This window comes from Ranitomeya variabilis, chromosome 5, assembly GCF_051348905.1.
Source record: "Ranitomeya variabilis isolate aRanVar5 chromosome 5, aRanVar5.hap1, whole genome shotgun sequence".
Taxonomy (NCBI): domain Eukaryota; kingdom Metazoa; phylum Chordata; class Amphibia; order Anura; family Dendrobatidae; genus Ranitomeya; species Ranitomeya variabilis.
This window is the reverse complement of record NC_135236.1, coordinates 72,720,130-72,738,530: the sequence shown is the minus strand read 5'-3', so window position 1 is coordinate 72,738,530 and position 18,401 is coordinate 72,720,130.

The following is an 18,401-nucleotide window of genomic DNA, read 5'->3' as shown; positions in this document are numbered from 1 at the left end:
AGAGTTCCCAAAGGAGAAGATCCAGCTTGTTTCCAGTCCAGATGACATCCCGTGGTGACGGCAGAAGAGGATCCCAACAACCAGAGGGAGAGACAGCGACTGCTATGACCAGAATGGACGACCCATTTGTCGCCGCTGCAGCAAGGCGGGACACATTGCAAGATTCTGCAGTTTAAACAAGCAACCATGGGGCAGAGGACCAACCGCCAGGAGTAAGATGAGCAGGCCCACAAAGCTGGCAAGCCAGGTACGTCGGAGGATGACTGGTCGTCCCAATTGTGATTGATGGCATCTGGATGAATGCTTTGCTGGACACCAGCTCTCAGGTGCAACTATGCCATATACTCTTTACAAACAGTACTGGGCTGACTTTGATATTACCCGTGGTCCAGATAGTGATTTGACAATAGTAGCCAGCAATGGTCAGCCTTTGCCACAAGTGGGGTACAAGGAGGTGACCATTAAGGTGGGGCAGGTAAAGTTGAAAGCCCAATGTCTGGTAATTGTAGATATCGATCAACGAGAATGTAACCCAATGGTGACCTTAGGTACTAATGTAATAGAAAACTGTCTTGGCGAGGTTATCGTGTTGTTACAACAGGTGACCGAAACTGCTGGTTCCGGTTAGCAGCATCTCCTGCAAAAAGAGATCAAAGCACTTACGCAGAGACAACAGGTAGAACTGTCTGGTGGAGAAGTCGGCAACGTCAGAGTAAGTGATCCAATCCCCATTCCAATACCCCCAGGAGTGAAATGTTAATCTGGTGTCGAGCAGCAATAGGCCTTAGGTGTCAAGACTACCAGGCCCTGGTAGGACCTGTATATTCTGATAGTAGGCCTACTATCCTGACAGCCAGAGTGGTAGTTGATGTCCGCAAGGGGAAGGTACAGTACGCATCCTGAATTGTGGGGAGAAAGAGGTCCATTTACCCAGGTATGCCACACTTGCTAAATTGTTTCCTGTCAGTAACAATGCAATACAAGCAACAGAACCCTTGGTCCTGTCCAATCAGGACAATGGCTCTGCACGACAGTTGGAGGATTGGTGTCAACAGTTACACGTAGGCACTGATTCCACTCCTCTGCACCAAAACCATGGGGCCTACCGGGTGGCCCATGAGTATGAGCGGGTATTCCGCAAACACCCACTAGACTTTGGGCAGGTAAAAGGGATCCAACATCATATCCTGACTGGAGATAATCCGCCCATTAAAGAGAGGTACCGACCTGTACCCCCAGCTCACTATCAATGTGCCAAAGATATGTTACGGGAGATGAAGGAGGCTGGGGTGATCAGAGATAGTTGTAGCCCCTGGGCAGCTCCGTTAGTCCTCGTTAGAAAGAAAGATGGTACCATGAGAAGGTATGTTGACTACAGGCGAATTAACAGCATTACACACAAGGATGCCTACCCATTACCTAGAATTGAGGAGTCACTAGCTGCAATGAAATCTGCTCACTATTTCTCCACCTTAGATCTCACCAGTGGGTATTGGCAGGTTCCAGTGGCAGAGGCGGACAAAGAGAAGACTGCCTTCACGATACCAATGGGCCTCTCTGAGTTCAACTATATACCATTCGGGCTGTGCAACGCAACAGGGACATTTCAGAGGATGATGGAGTGTTGCCTTGGGAACAAGAGCTTTGAAACCATCCTGTTGTACCTAGATGATGTCATTGTCTTCTCCAAGACCTATAAAGACCATTTGAAGAACCTGGCTGAGGTGCTTGAAGCCCTTCCCAACTTTGGCCTGAAGGTGAAGCCTTCCAAATGCCACCTGCTGAAGCCCAATGTGCAGTACCTAGGTCACGTGGAAAGTGCCGAAGGTGTGGCACCAGACCCTGACAAAGCCATCATTATGAGGAACTGGCCAAAACCCAGCACCATTCATGAAGTACGACAGTTCCTCGGGTTGGTAGGCTACTACCGAAGATTCATTAAAGATTTCACCAAGATAGCCGCACCCCTGCAAGACTTGCTAGTGGGCCAATCCAAGCAGACTAAGAACAAGAGTCCTCTGTTTGAGTGGAACAACGGACTAGAAGAATCCTTCACTTGGTTGAAGCTGGCTCTCACAGGAGATGAAGTCCTGGTCTATCCTGACTATGGCCAACCATTTGTACTCTACACAGACGCCAGAAACATGGGAATGGGAGCAGCGCTGTCCCAGGTGCAGAAAGGCAGAGCGAGAGTGATTGCCTATGCCAGCAGGAAGCTTCGTTCCACTGAAAGGAACCCCGACAACTATAGTTCCTTTAAGTTAGAGTTTCTCGCCATAGTCTGGGCTGTAACGAAGCGCTTCAAGCACTACTTGGCATCAGCGAAGTTTACCATCTACATGGACAACAATCCGCTGACCCACCTGGAAACAGCAAAACTAGGTGCATTGGAACAGTGATGGATGGCCCGGTTGCCCAACTACGAGTTTACAATCAAGTACCGTGCGGGGCATAAGATTGCAAATGCTGATGCGCTGTCCAGGATGACCAATTTACCAGAAGAGGAAGAAGATCCGGAAGCACTCGAAGAGATCAAGTCACCAGCCTTCCATTGCCCCGAGGCGACCCCGTATTCCCACTGTGTGAGGAACAAGCACAATGACAGGCGAGAAGTCACACTGAACCCATTGCCCCACCATGGATGGGCAGAAAAACAGGATAGTGATCCAACAGTCTGCCTGGATTCCTGGTAAAGGAATTGCTGACACAGGCTCATTCACACCCTGATCCAGATGCCCCACAAGAGACCCAACAGTTGTGGAAGGAGAAGAACAAGCTGTTTATCTACGAGGGTAAATTGTGTCGGAGGAACATTGATTCAGGCACTCATGAGCTGGTCTGGCAAGTGGTAGTCCCGAGGCGGGATGCGCCAATGGTCTTGGAGGCATACCACGATGGAGCAGGACACTTCGGATGGAAGAAGTTGGAGGTTCTACTTCGTGAAAGATTCTACTTGATTGGCATGAGGAAAGCCATTGAGATGTGGTGCCGAGAATGTGACCCCTGCAACCTGCGCAGGAAAGACCGTAACAGCCAGAGGGCTCCCCTACAGCCCATAGTCACCAACAGCCACTTGAACTGGTAGCTTTGGATCATGTGAAGCTGACCCCAAGCCATTCAGGCTATGTCTACACCCTGACTATAGTGGACCACTACTCAAGGTTCCTGGTAGTCGTGCCTGTCAAGGACCAAACAGCAAAAATGGCAGCTAAAGCATTTCAACAACACTTTTGTCGACCACATGGTTACCCTGAAAAGGTACTCACTGACCAAGGCCCAGCCTTTGAGACAGAAGTGTTCCAAGAGTTCTGTAACCTGTACGGATGCAAAAAAATCAGGACAACACCGTACCACCCACAGACAAATGTTATGTGCGAGAAGATGAACCAGGTGGTAACTGACCTATTGAAAATCTTGCCCCTGGAAGAGAGAAACCAATGGCCAGAGAAGTTGCTAGACTTGGTAGATCTATACAACTATATCCAAGTAAATTTCACCAACTGCACTTCAGCCTACCTAATGAGAGGGAGACCTGGCAAGTTATCAGTTGACTTCGACATGAGAGTCTTGACACCTGACACAACATCACCAGATGCAGACTGGGATACAGAGCGGCAGCAGCAATACCGCAAAGTACAGGAATGCGTGGAAAGAAGTTTGTCCCAAGCAAGACAGAGGTAGGAGAGAAACTATAATCAGCACAACCCTGCAGTTCCCTTGTCACCTGGAGAACAAGTTCTAAAGAGAAAAAGAAGAATGCACAAATTAGATGATCAGTCATTGTAGTACCTGTTCTGCTCTTTCCTCAACCTACAGCACCTGAAGCAGCAGAGACTCAAGATCAATCTGAAAACCAGCGGGCTCAAGCAGCAGATGCCACACCAGCAGTGGAACAAGACAATCCACCCCCTGCTGTCGGTGAATCTGTCATGCCCACAGTGAGCAGGAGTAATCGTAGAAAATCTGGTATACCTGTGCTACATAGAATCTCCAGTAGCGTAGCTAATAGTGAACACACTACACCAGTGGTAGCAAGCATAGTGAATCCGGTTAGATCACTCTCAATACCTGTACTGCGTAGATCTACCCATAGTACCAGAGGTCAGATCCCAGCCTGGTATAGAGACTAAAATGTGACTAAAACATGTAAATAAGTTATAATTGCAACCACTAAGCATGAGTATCTACAGAGACTACTGTATGAACTTTCAAAATTGCATAATAACCTGTTAAAGGACAATTGGGCCACAGGACTATGTGTGGTCAGGACCCTTTTCTTGTACAAAGTTACCCTGGTTTGGCCTAGTAAATAAACTGCCGGCGTAGCTGAAGATTAGGCCCACCAACAGGGAGTCCCGTAGCCACGTCCGGGAATGAAGCTAAGGTGGGTTGGGGTGATTCCCACCTAGGCAACTAAAAAGTCTGGAGGGAACACAAATGGACCAGTGTTGCCCCAGGAACTTAATTGGTCAATCTTGACTGGTTTTTGTAATTTTTTATATTTTTGAAACTCTGTAACCCTTTTACCATTGTTCACCTGTTTACATGTTTTCTTTTGTTTCCTCAGTCTGGGAGTACCTAATTGTACTAGGGGGGAATGTGGCACCCCAGGAGTCCGGATGCCACAATGGTATTGCCTCCCACACAGGGGAGGTGATGTCATGCCTGGAAACAAGAAGAGATCCCTTAATCAGGTAATACTGACATGCAACACTGTCCTGACTCCAGACCAGAAGGGGGCACTCTAAACCCGGTTTCAGGGTAGCTTCCCTATAGATATTCTGGCTTGGAGGAGGAGTTAGTCAGTCTGCCAGGGACAGTGAGAGGAGAGAAGGCAAAAGGAGAGGAGCCTGGGGACTGGAGCTGCGAGTGGGCTCACCCCAGAGGAAAGCGCCAAGATTGCAAGTCTCCTGTCCCACCTAACACCTGCAGGTACCACAGCAAGTGAGAAGACTTGGGCTGCCAGAGAGAGGACAGTGCCCATGAGAGGTTCAAGCTGTCAGCCATACAGGTTGAGAATACAGACACTGAGAGGACCTGTACAGAGCTTCAGGCAGCAAGGGTCAGATATACAGTGCTGAGGGAAGGCCTCCGAACCCACCTGGCTAAGTGGATCCCAAGCTGTTTCCAGGCTGCCCGGACCACACCATCACCTGTTACCTGTACCCTGGACTGTACCTGAATTCTACCAGTAAAAGATAAAGGAAACTGCAATCCCTGTGTCCTGCAATTATTCCCTGCACCCTCAGTCCTGCACCCCACCGTCAATCATCCCTCTTACCAGCTGCCCTGGGGACCAAGCTTTACCTTTGGGGAGCTATACCATCTAAGCTGCAAAACCATCAGCCCCAGAGGACCCCTTTAAGCAGCGTCGGCCACCCCTGGCTGAATACCACAGGTGGTGTCACGAACATTCCCACATTAGACTTTATTCCCATGTTCATGAACCCCCTTCTACTGGATGCCCAGGGCCACAGACTGGGTCACTGCCACCGTGACCACCCCTTTAAGAACAGAACCGGCCCAGTACCAAGTACCCCACGGCCCTAGTGGGCGCTCCACCTCCACCACCTCGGGGCTTAGAAAGCCATTACCACCCACCCTTTTTGAATGTCACTTGGTGATCCTACCTGGCTGAGACAAAGTTTGGAAATGTGGTATGTGATTGACACTCACTTTTGGAGTATAACAGAGTCACTAGTTTGGCTGTCTTACTTTGACAACAGACTTTAGTGAGAGGAGAAAACAATTGCACAATGACCCTTTTTTATGGCTACAACAAGAGGTTAGTTTGAGGTCTATCTTTTGAGGGACCAAGCTTTGCCAAGTAGCCATGACCTACCCTGATACAACCCGCCACTGAAATTAAGGGGCTGCCATTTAATACATGCCAGGGCAGAGACCGCCAGAAGTCTTTCACCTATGGCTAGTAGATGGGAGTCAATAGTAGAAAACCTCCCTCTTTGATGTCCATATGCTCTTATTCTTGCCAACTATCCCAAAATATCAGTAAGACTCCCAGAAACAGTGAAGAGCTATTGGACTCCTAGAGGAGTTAACGAATCTTTGGGGCACAGCAGAAACCTTCTGAAACCTACCGGAAGTATCGATCCTTGAAGGTTTTCTGTTCATGGCGCTCTGGTTTTCCAAAGCAGCTGCAGATTCAGTGCAGAATGTGATGGTCCCCTAGTCTTTCTGTTATTATACATTATAACCTGTGATCACTGTTACGAAACCAAAGATTGAATGCCTAGTTATCAAGGATTCCCATTTTTTGAAGTGATCACTAGAAAAATGAAGTAGATTTCTAAAGAATAAGTCTTAGGGGGTTAATTCCAACAGTGGTCCTATCAAGTCTAGATATCAGGGACAGGTCTTTCAGACAACACATAGTCTCATGCTAAAAGAAGCAAATACTAAGAGGACACGAACAATGAAGTAGAGTGGAGTCTCTCTCTAGTGGCACATTTGTAATATTGCACTCCAGGTTTCTGCATAAAACATGTGTCACTTATAGAGAAGGATCTGGGTATACTTGTAGATCACAGACTAAATAACAGCATGCAATATCAATCAGCAGCTTCTAGGACCATTGGAATAATGTCAGATATTAAAAGAGGTGTGAACTCACGAGACAGGGTGTAATACTACCACTATTCAAAGAGTTAGTGCAACCTCATCTGGAACTTGCATGACGGTTTTGTATATGTTCTCCTATAAAGCTCAACTACTGGAGGACTAAATCATGCAATAGCATCAGCAAGGTCTTTGATTGACTCTAAATTTATTCTGTAGCACGACAATGACTCAAAACATACAGCCGTTGTCAGTAAGAACTATCTTTAGTATAAAAAAGAGCAAGATGTCCCGGAAGTGACAATATAGCCCCCATAGAGTCCTAATCTCAACATCATCCAGTCTGTCTGGGATTACATGAAGAGACAAAAGATTTGCACAAGCGACATCCACAGAAGATCTGTGGTTAGTTTTCCAAGATGTTTGGAACAACCTCCCTGCCTAGTTCCTTCAAAAACTGTGTTAGTGTATCTAGAAGAACTGATGTTGTTTTGAAGGCAAAGGGTGGGTCATACCAAATAATGATGTGGTGCCGGTAGTCAGACCCCCACTATTCTTATATTGATGCCTTGTTCTGCATAGATCCTTCAAAATCCCTTTAAAACATTTTTAGGAACCACATTATTATCAGATAACAATGAGAAACAATCCAAAATCTGTAACAGGGTCACCTACCACATGTCTTTATAATGCGAGGCATGAGGGCCCAGGTGCCACTGCCACCCCTTAATCCACTATAGCTACTCGCTAGGCACACCTTACATCTCATATGAAAAATTACGTTATATAGGGAAAATAATAGAAAAACAAGTTCAGCTCTGCTGTTCTCCATCAATAGGAAGAAAGTGGATTAAGCCAATTTACCATTTAGAAACAATTATGTATATACATTGAGAGCTACAGAAATGACGCTCTTGTTTAGCTTCCTGGCGAGTTGATATATTGATTGGAAATACAGATCCTCTTCCAATATCACCAGTTGATTGCATTATAATGTAATTTATCTCTGATCCATACACTGTAATCAGAGGTGGAGATGCAAGACAATCTGGATAATTGAGGTTCGTTGTTTAATAGCTGCTAGGGCTGATGGACGTATGGTTAGAACATAGATGAGGTTTGGTAACAGGGGCATAGGTACTTTACCAAATGTTTTTTTTGGAATTTCCCAAAGTCAAATGAACAAATACAAAAGCTAATGTCAAAGAAGTACAAAGTGCAAAGAACTGCATAGAGTTGAACATTTCAAGCAATAAATGGAAATTGGAATTGCAGCCATTTTTGTTTTTTATAAAAAAGCTTATGGATCCTCACTTTTGAAGAAGTTAGCACAAAATGTGAAAAGAATGAAAAAAAAAAAGGTGAGCGAGTGGAGTGATAAATTGGAGAGGGAAGATACAGGATTACATGGTACCTTATAGAAAAAGAGTTTCTAATGCACGTTGCGTGTGATCATAAAGACCCCCATACACATTAGTCCAAAGTCGTCCAAACCGACTAATATTGACAGTCTAATGTGTGTGGGGGTCTCCTAACTTTCCCTAATAGATGATATTGGCGGTGTCTAGCAGTGACTCGTTCATAAAGAACACAGGCAGGGCAGGGGCAAGGTATTTTCATGTCCTAGGCAGATGAGGCCAGTGGCGCACCTCACATCCAAGCAAAGAAATGGGTCAGAGGCTAAGGTAACAGGACCTCTAATGCACCAGCAAACCTTTTCTTATGATAGAAGTCAATAAAAATGGTTGAAAACAAACACCAACAAAAGTAAAAATAACTATTATAATTTAGAGGTGTGACCTAACAGAGAGTGCAATTTTAAAGTTAGATATAGAAATCACTCACTGACTGGGGACCGTTTACATGATAGCAGGGACATATAGTGATATTCATCCTTGACTTATTATTTTAAATATGAAACCCAAGGATAGTCATAGAAACTAATATAGCTTACCTCTAATTGGGGTCGTTAGTTAGACCTCAGATGGTGTTTCCATTAAATTCAACCTGCAACAAAACTAATGGTGGTTCTTGTGCAGGATTCTTGTACCGATGGTGGTTCTGGTGACATATTCAAGTAGTGATGACAGTTCTGGTGCCATAATCATGTAGGGATAGTTGTTTTGGTGCTGTATTCATGTACTATTGATGATTCTATAAATGAATTTATATACTGATGATGATTCTGGTGATGGATTCATCACCAACCAATCATCAGTACATGAACATGACACCAAACTCATTATCATCAATACATGAATATGTCACCAGAACCATCCTCAGTTAATAAATACAACACCAGAACCTACAACAGTACAGAAATACATCACCAAGCTTAGTACAATGATCAACTGCTATGTCAGGTCAGCCCCATATAAGTTTGTATCTGAGCCTTTTCATCCCATTATGTCCTTAACAATGGTAAGAGGATACTGGGAGTTGTTGTTACCAGCCATCATCAGCCTGCAGACCATACAGGAACCACAGTACTGATAAGAGAGGTAGTGTGTATCACAAATAAATATTTACATCCTGGAGTATTATAGGGGACATCTCCTCTGGTTGTAGTAGTTCTCTTTCTTTTAATCTCCTTTATGTCCAAATGAAATGATGACTTTTCGCAGCCACAGCTCGTCTCTGCAGACTTCCCTCTTCTCCGTTGTTTTGCAGCACATCTCAACATGGTGTCTGTTGTAAATTCTGTTGTGGGTTCTGCTCTTGGGCTCCCTCCGGTGGTTATAAGTGGTAGTGCTGCTGTTTGTCCTTCACAGCAGTCATCAGGTGCTTCCACTTTGGATGGGGCTATTTAGTCTGGCTTCACCCTTTAGTGAGTGCCAGTTGTCCATTGTTTTTCTGGAGGATTCACATCTCTGCTTGGTTTCTCCTGCTGGATTGTCCAAATCATCAAAGATAAGTCCTGGCTTTGTTTTTGCAGTCCACATGCGGTGGACTTTATAGTTCAGTGAATTGCTATGTTTTTTCTTGTCCAGCTTTGTCTGTGTAAGGATTTATTCAGCCAAGCTGGAAGCTCTGGAGTCGCAGAGTTACCCTCCATGCCTTTAGTTAGGTGTGGATTTTTGTATTCTCTGTGGTGGATGTTTGTAGTATTTTAATACTGACCGCATAGTACTCTGTCCTGTCTTTTCTTTCTAGGTAGCGTGGCCTCCTTTGCTAAATTCTGTTTTCAGTCTGCGTTTGTAATTTCCCTCTCCTCTCACAGTCAATATTTGTGGGGGTCTGTCTTTCCTTTGGGGATTTTCTCTGAGGCAAGATAGTTTTCCTGTTTCTTTCTTTAGGGGTAATTAGTCCTCCGGCTGTGACGAGGTGTCGAGGGAGTGACAGGAACATCCCACGGCTACTTATAGTTGCGGTGTTAAGTTCAGGGTCTGCGGTCAGTATAGAGGCCACCTACTCCAGAGCTCGTCCATGCTGCTCCTAGGCCACCAGATCATAACAGTACAACTGGCCAACAATGAGTTAACCGCATCTCAAAAGAAGGGAAAGAAAGTGCTGAGCCATTTTTTTTTCTGTACTCTGTTGTGTTTTTTTTTCCCTCTTCACTTCTGGGTGGCTCAAGAGTTAGGCGCTGACATGGATGTTCAGGGACTTGCTTCTCGGGTGGATCAACTTGCTGCTAGAGTACAGGGTATTTCTGATTATATCGTGCAGACTCCTGTTTTAGAGCCTAGAATTCCTACCCCCAATCTGTTTTTTGGGGACAGGTCCAAATTTTTGAGCTTTAAAAATAACTGTAAACTGTTTTTTGCTCTGAAGCTCCGTTCCTCTGGTGATCCCATCCAGCAGGTAAAAATTGTCATTTCTCTGTTGCATGGCGACCCGCAGGATTGGGCATTTTCCCTGGAATCTGGGAATCCGGCCTTGCTTAATGTAGACACCTTTTTTCAGGCGCTTGGGTTATTGTATGATGAACCTAATTCTGTGGATCATGCTGAGAAAACCTTGTTGGCCCTGTGTCAGGGTCAAGAAGCGGCAGAATCGTATTGCCAGAAATTTAGAAAATGGTCTGTGCTTACTAAGTGGAATGAGGATGCTTTGGCGGCAATTTTCAGAAAGGGTCCTTCTGAATCTGTTAAAGATGTTATGGTGGGCTTCCCCACGCCTGCAGGTCTGAGTGATTCTATGTCTCTGGCAATTCAAATTGATCGGCGCTTGCGTGAGCGCAGAGTTGTGCACACTATGGCATTGTCTTCCGAGCGGAGTCCTGAGACAATGCAGTGTGATAGGATTGTGTCTAGAGCTGAACGCCAAGGATTCAGACGTCAGAATAGGTTGTGTTTTTACTGCGGCGATTCTGCTCATGTTATTTCTGATTGCCCTAAGCGTGCCAAGAGAATCGCTAATTCCGTTACCATCAGTACTGTACAACCTAAATTTCTGTTATCTGTGACCCTGATCTGCTCATTATCGTCATTCTCTGTCATGGCATTTGTGGATTCAGGCGCCGCTTTAAATTTGATGGACTTAGAATTTGCCAGACGTTGTGGTTTTCCCTTACAGCCTTTGCGGAGTCCTATCCCTTTGAGGGGTATTGATGCTACACCATTGGCTAAAAATAAACCTCAGTTTTGGACACAGTTAACCATGTGCATGGCGCCAGCCCATCAGGAAGATTGTTGTTTCCTGGTGTTGCATAATTTGCATGATGCTATTGTGCTGGGGTTTCCATGGTTACAGGTACATAATCCGGTGTTGGATTGGAAATCTATGTCTGTGACTAGTTGGGGTTGTCAGGGGGTTCATGATGACGTTCCTCTGATGTCAATTTCCTCCTCCCCCTCTTCTGAAATTCCTGAGTTTCTGTCAGATTTCCAGGATGTTTTCGATGAGCCCAAGTCCAATTCCCTTCCACCGCATAGGGACTGTGATTGTGCTATTGACTTGATTCCAGGCTCTAAGTTTCCTAAGGGCCGACTTTTCAACGTGTCTGTGCCTGAACATGCAGTCATGCGGAGCTATGTAAAGGAGTCTTTGGAGAAGGGGCATATTCGGCCATCTTCTTCTCCATTGGGAGCAGTTTTTTTTTGTTGCCAAGAAGGATGGCTCCTTGAGACCCTGTATTGATTATCGCCTTTTGAATAAGATCACGGTCAAATTCCAGTACCCTTTGCCTTTGCTTTCTGATTTGTTTGCCAGGATTAAGGGGGCTAGTTGGTTTACTAAGATTGACCTTCGAGGGGCATATAATCTTGTTCGTATTAAGCAGGGTGACGACTGGAAAACTGCGTTTAATACGCCCGAGGGCCATTTTGAATATCTTGTGATGCCATTCGGACTCTCTAATGCCCCATCTGTGTTTCAGTCCTTCATGCATGATATTTTTCGGAATTATCTTGATAAATTCATGATTGTATATTTGGATGATATTTTGATTTTTTCAGATGATTGGGAGTCTCATGTGAAACAAGTCAGGATGGTATTTCAGGTCCTTCGTGATAATGCCTTGTTTGTGAAGGGGTCTAAGTGCCTCTTTGGAGTACAGAAGGTTTCTTTTTTGGGCTTCATTTTTTCTCCATCATCTATAGAAATGGATCCGGTTAAGGTTCAGGCCATTCATGATTGGATCCAACCCACATCCGTGAAGAGCCTTCAGAAATGTTTGGGCTTTGCTCATTTTTATCGCCGTTTCATTGCCAACTTCTCCAGTGTGGTTAAACCCCTGACCGTTTTGACGAGGAAGGGCGCTGATGTAGCTAATTGGTCCTCTGAGGCTGTTTCTGCCTTTCAGGAGCTTAAGCGCCGATTTACTTCTGCCCCTGTGTTGCGTCAGCCGGATGTTTCTCTTCCTTTTCAGGTTGAGGTTGACGCTTCTGAGATTGGGGCAGGGGCCGTTTTGTCTCAGAGGAATTCTGATGGTTCCTTGATGAAACCGTGTGCCTTCTTTTCTCGAAAGTTTTCGCCTGCGGAACGCAATTATGATGTCGGCAATCGTGAGTTGTTGGCTATGAAGTGGGCATTTGAGGAGTGGCGACATTGGCTTGAGGGGGCCAAGCACCGTGTTGTGGTCTTGACCGATCATAAGAATCTGATTTACCTCGAGTCTGCCAAACGGCTGAATCCTAGACAGGCCCGATGGTCCCTGTTTTTCTCCCGTTTTGATTTTGTTGTCTCGTATCTTCCGGGTTCTAAGAATGTTAAGGCTGATGCCCTCTCTAGTAGTTTTTTGCCTGATTCCCCTGGGATTCTTGAGACGGTTGGTATTCTGAAGGAGGGGGTGATTCTTTCTGCCATCTCCCCTGATTTGCGATGGGTTCTTCAGGAGTTTCAGGCTGATAAACCTGATCGCTGTCCAGCGGGGAAACTGTTTGTTCCTGACAGATGGACTAGTAAAGTGATTTCTGAGGTTCACTGTTTTGTGTTGGCTGGCCATCCTGGGATTTTTGGTACCAGAGATTTGGTTAGTAGGTCCTTTTGGTGGCCTTCTTTGTCACGAGATGTGCGTTCTTTTGTGCAGTCCTGTGGGACTTGTGCGCGGGCCAAACCTTGCTGCTCCCGCGCCAGTGGGTTGCTTTTGCCTTTGCCGGTCCCTGAGAGGCCTTGGACGCATATTTCTATGGATTTTATTTCGGATCTTCCTGTTTCCCAGAGGATGTCTGTTATCTGGGTGGTCTGTGACCGGTTTTCTAAGATGGTTCATTTGGTACCTTTGCCTAATATGCCTTCCTCTTCTGAGTTGGTTCCATTGTTTTTTCAGCATGTGGTTCGTTTGCATGGCATTCCGGAGAATATTGTGTCTGATAGAGGTTTCTAGGTTTTGGCGGTCCTTTTGTGCTAAGCTGGGCATTGATTTGTCTTTTTCTTCCGCATTTCATCCTCAGACAAACGGCCAAACCGAGCGAACTAACCAGACTTTGGAAACTTATTTGAGATACTTTGTGTCTGCCGATCAGGATGATTGGGTGGCTTTCTTGCCATTGGCCGAGTTTGCCCTTAATAATCGGGCTAGTTCGGCTACCTTGGTTTCACCATTATTTTGTAATTCTGGGTTTCATCCTCGTTTTTCTTCAGGGCAGGTTGAGTCTTCTGATTGTCCTGGGGTGGACTCTGTGGTTGACAGGTTGCAGCAGATTTGGGCTCATGTTGTGGACAATTTGGTGTTGTCTCAGGAGGAGGCTCAGCGTTTTGCCAACCGTCGTCGGCGTGTGGGGTCCCGGCTTCGGGTTGGGGATTTGGTCTGGTTGTCTTCTCGTCATGTTCCTATAAAGGTTTTGTTCCCCGAAGTTCAAGCCTCGGTTTATTGGTCCTTATAGGATTTCTGAGATTATCAATCCAGTGTCTTTTCGTTTGGCCCTTCCAGCTTCTTTTTCCATCCATAATGTTTTTCATAGATCTTTGTTGTGGAAATATGTGGTGCCCGTGGTTCCCTCTGTTGATCCTCCTGCCCCGGTGTTGATTGATGGGGAGTTGGAGTATGTTGTGGAGAAGATCTTGGATTCTCGTTTTTCAAGACGGAGGCTTCAGTATCTTGTCAAGTGGAAGGGTTATGGCCAGGAGGATAATTCTTGGGTTGTTGCCTCCGATGTTCATGCTGACGATTTGGTTCGTGCCTTCCATTTGGCTCGTCCGGATCGGCCTGGGGGCTCTGGTGAGGGTTCGGTGACCCCTCCTCAAGGGGGGGGTACTGTTGTGAATTCTGTTGTGGGTTCTGCTCTTGGGCTCCCTCCGATGGTTATAAGTGTTAGTGCTGCTGTTTGTCCTTCACAGCAGTCATCAGGTGCTTCCACTTTGGATAGGGCTATTTAGTCTGGCTTCACCCTTTGGTGAGTGCCAGTTGTCCATTGTTTTTCTGGAGGATTCACATCTCTGCTTGGTTTCTCCTGCTGGATTGTCCAAATCATCAAAGATAAGTCCTGGCTTTGTTTTTGCAGTCCACATGCGGTGGACTTTATAGTTCAGTGAATTGCTATGTTTTTTCTTGTCCAGCTTTGTCTGTGTAAGGATTTATTCAGCCAAGCTGGAAGCTCTGGAGTCGCAGAGTTACCCTCCATGCCTTTAGTTAGGTGTGGAGATTTTTGTATTCTCTGTGGTGGATGTTTGTAGTATTTTAATACTGACCGCACAGTACTCTGTCCTGTCTTTTCTTTCTAGGTAGCATGGCCTCCTTTGCTAAATTCTGTTTTCAGTCTGCGTTTGTAATTTCCCTCTCCTCTCACAGTCAATATTTGTGGGGGGCTGTCTTTCCTTTGGGGATTTTCTCTGAGGCAAGATAGTTTTCCTGTTTCTTTCTTTAGGGGTAATTAGTCCTCCGGCTGTGACGAGGTGTCGAGGGGCTATCAGGTACACATAAAATTGGCCATTTTTATGCGCTAAACGCTCTCATTTTTCATATTTCTAGTGCAGTATTGCAGCAGGTCCAGTACCCCTCCACAGAGAGAGAGAATATGAGTCTAGGAAGAGGTTTTCACAGGTACCCATTCACATGGAGACGTTTATTCTCAGCGAGGTAGGCAAGCGTAGGACCTGATATACGAGAGATGCCGTAAAGGGGCTATCAGGTACACATAAAATTGGCCATTTTTATGCGCTAAACGCTCTCATTTTTCATATTTCTAGTGCAGTATTGCAGTTCAGTTTTCATGTTTCATGTTTGCATGTCTTAGCGCTGCAGTGTGCTGCCTTTTTTACTTGACTATATATGAGTTGGTTACTCTAGGTTCAGCACCTGTTCACACTTAGTCTATGTATGGATGTGACGGTCAGTTTTTTCAAATATATTATTTAGCCTTCTGACTGAGCACTCCGCCTCCTAGCCCAGGTGTTTTAATCGCAGCAGGTCCAGTACCCCTCCACAGAGAGAGAGAATATGAGTCTAGGAAGAGGTTTTCACAGGTACCCATTCACATGGAGACGTTTATTCTCAGCGAGGTAGGCAAGCGTAGGACCTGATATACGAGAGATGCCGTAAAGGGGCTATCAGGTACACATAAAATTGGCCATTTTTATGCGCTAAACGCTCTCATTTTTCATATTTCTAGTGCAGTATTGCAGTTCAGTTTTCATGTTTCATGTTTGCATGTCTTAGCGCTGCAGTGTGCTGCCTTTTTTTCTTGAGGTGTCGAGGGAGTGACAGGAACATCCCACGGCTACTTATAGTTGCGGTGTTAAGTTCAGGGTCTGCGGTCAGTATAGAGGCCACCTACTCCAGAGCTCGTCCATGCTGCTCCTAGGCCACCAGATCATAACAGGTGTCCTTAAAAATAAGAGTGTTATTATAATGCCCTCTACTTATAGATATCTGTCCATGTGATGGAAATATATATATATTTCATATAGATCTCACTTGCATATAAAATCATATATACTCACAGCGAATATATACACTATAATCAATTGCTTAAAATGGCTGACATAAACTGATATAAGCCAGACAGACTGTTTGGGGCTTTCCAGGCAAAAGCAGAACAACACCAAATGTACTAAGTGATGAATAGGCATCTCAACTTTGTCCTAGATGCAACAAGGTGACAGTTACACTTTAGTTGCTTAATCAGCATTCATATTAATCACAATATTCCATATATATTTAGATAACCAATAACAGAGGAGCTTGACAATATGGTAATTAACTAACCACCCCTAACCACCCCCTTTCTATATACAATTATAAAACCATGTACGTACAATAAACCGTCAGTATTGGTGGAATGTTATTCTGTCACCATGGTGTACAGTGTCATTCTTGATGAGCACTCAAAATACTCACTCTAATTGGGAACGGCCACAGCACACACACGAATAGATTTATCCAAACCAAATTTCCATAACATCCATCCTGTGCCCTAAGTAAGCCTCTCATGGTATATGACCTCCGTGATGTCTACCCTCAGCTACACCTGCCACACTGGCTGCCTTAATGATCTATTATCACCACACTGTTTACCCTTATTAGTTATAGCCACCACACTGTCTGCCATTATGAACCATGGCCTATATCATGGCTGTTCCTTCTCCACTGTTTTCCCTTATTCTCTATATTTCCACACTGTCCTCCCAGCCATGCTAATCTCTCTTTATACTATGCCCCCCATTTCACATCTCCATATCCATTCTTTGCCCCTTCTTCGCACAATGCTCTCGTACTGTCCACCACTCTGATCGCTCCAAACTGTGTCCCATTCTCACACTGTCTCCCTACACAGTATGATGTCCACAGTGCCCCACACAACATGATATCCACTCTTGCCGCCCATACAGTATGATCACCACAGCCCCCCATATAGTATGATGTCCCTCACAGCCTCCATACAGTATGTTGTCCACTACAGACCCCCCATATATAGTATAATATCCACCACTGCCCCATACAGTAAAATGGTCCCCACAACTTCACAAATAGTAGAATGGACCCCACAGTTCCCCTTTATACACATTATAATGCCTCCTACAGCCACTTACACACAATGTAATGTATGTAATCCACTCAACCCAATACAGTATAATGACCCCCATAGCCCCATACAGAATAATGCATAATATTGTATAATGTATAGAGTCCACCACAGTCTGCCATACAGTATATCCACCACAGCCCCCAATATACAGAATGATGTACACCACAGCTCTACATCCGCATTATGATGTCGTCCATAGCTTGGAAATACACCAAGCCTGGTAAATGCTTGATGGGCTGCTGCATTAAACTGCAAAGTAGACCTCTGGCCCTTTAAACCTCCTATCAAGCTAACATAACATACAACCCACGGGCCGCATGCGGCCTGCCAAAGGGTTTGTTGCAGCCGGCAAACCAATCAAGGATAAACCGCTCCCGTCTCTCTTTCCCCCTATATTTGAATGTATACGCACGCGAATACATTTGAACACTTAGGCGCCAAGAAAGGGACAGAGAAGCGCACATCAGCCCCTGCCCCGATGTACAGCAACATGATGAGGTCAGCACCTCACAGACATCATCACGGTGCTACTCTCACAGCAGAGACATGTCAGGCACCAGTAAGCTCTCTGTGGAGGAGATGAAGTTTCAATGTGCTCCTGGCCTCCTGCTATTATTTTAGAAGAGGGGGCTGTGGAAGATGAGGCTTTTCTTAATATGCGTGCACATAATGAGGCAATTTGGGACACTATGGAGAGAGGCAGTGTGGTGGAGATATGGAAAGGGACAGTTTGGGGAGATATTTTGTAGAGAGGTAGTGTTTGTGTGTGGGCATTATGGACAGGAGCAGTGTGTGTATATGGGGGCATTATGGAGAAGAGCAGTGTGTGTTTGTGTGTGCATGAGGGGCATTATGGAGAGAGGGAGGGTGTGTGTATGGGCAGCGTTATGGAGACGTTTAGTGTGTGTGTATGCGTGGGGGGAATATTATAAAGAGAAGCAGTATGGAAGGGACAGCGCTGAGATCTCATCTCCCGAGAACTTGTTGCCTGAGATCTCCATCTGCGCATGCAGCCATTTTCCCAGAGTTCACCGCACAGGAAACCATGGAACTGCAGGGGCTCTGGCTTTTCACAAAATGTCGGCAGAGCCCCCGCAGCACCGGAGACACCCGCAGCAGCATCGGACACCCCCGCAGCACCGCCTGGCACCCAGGGACGGCGTTAGGGGCAGGCAGACCAGGCAGCTGCCTGGGGCCCCCCGCTCCCCCAGGGGCCCCCAGCTAGCGGCAAGTCACACAGCCACTATGGGGCCCCTGTGAGGCAGGGGGGCCCGCCTGCTGCCAGCGCTGACTCCCCCGCCGCATTGAACTATACCGGCGTCTGCCGGTACAGTTCAAAGCAATGATGGAGGAGAGAGCGTCACCTGATGCTCCCTCTCCCATCATTCCCCGCTCTGCCTCTGACACAGCGGGTGC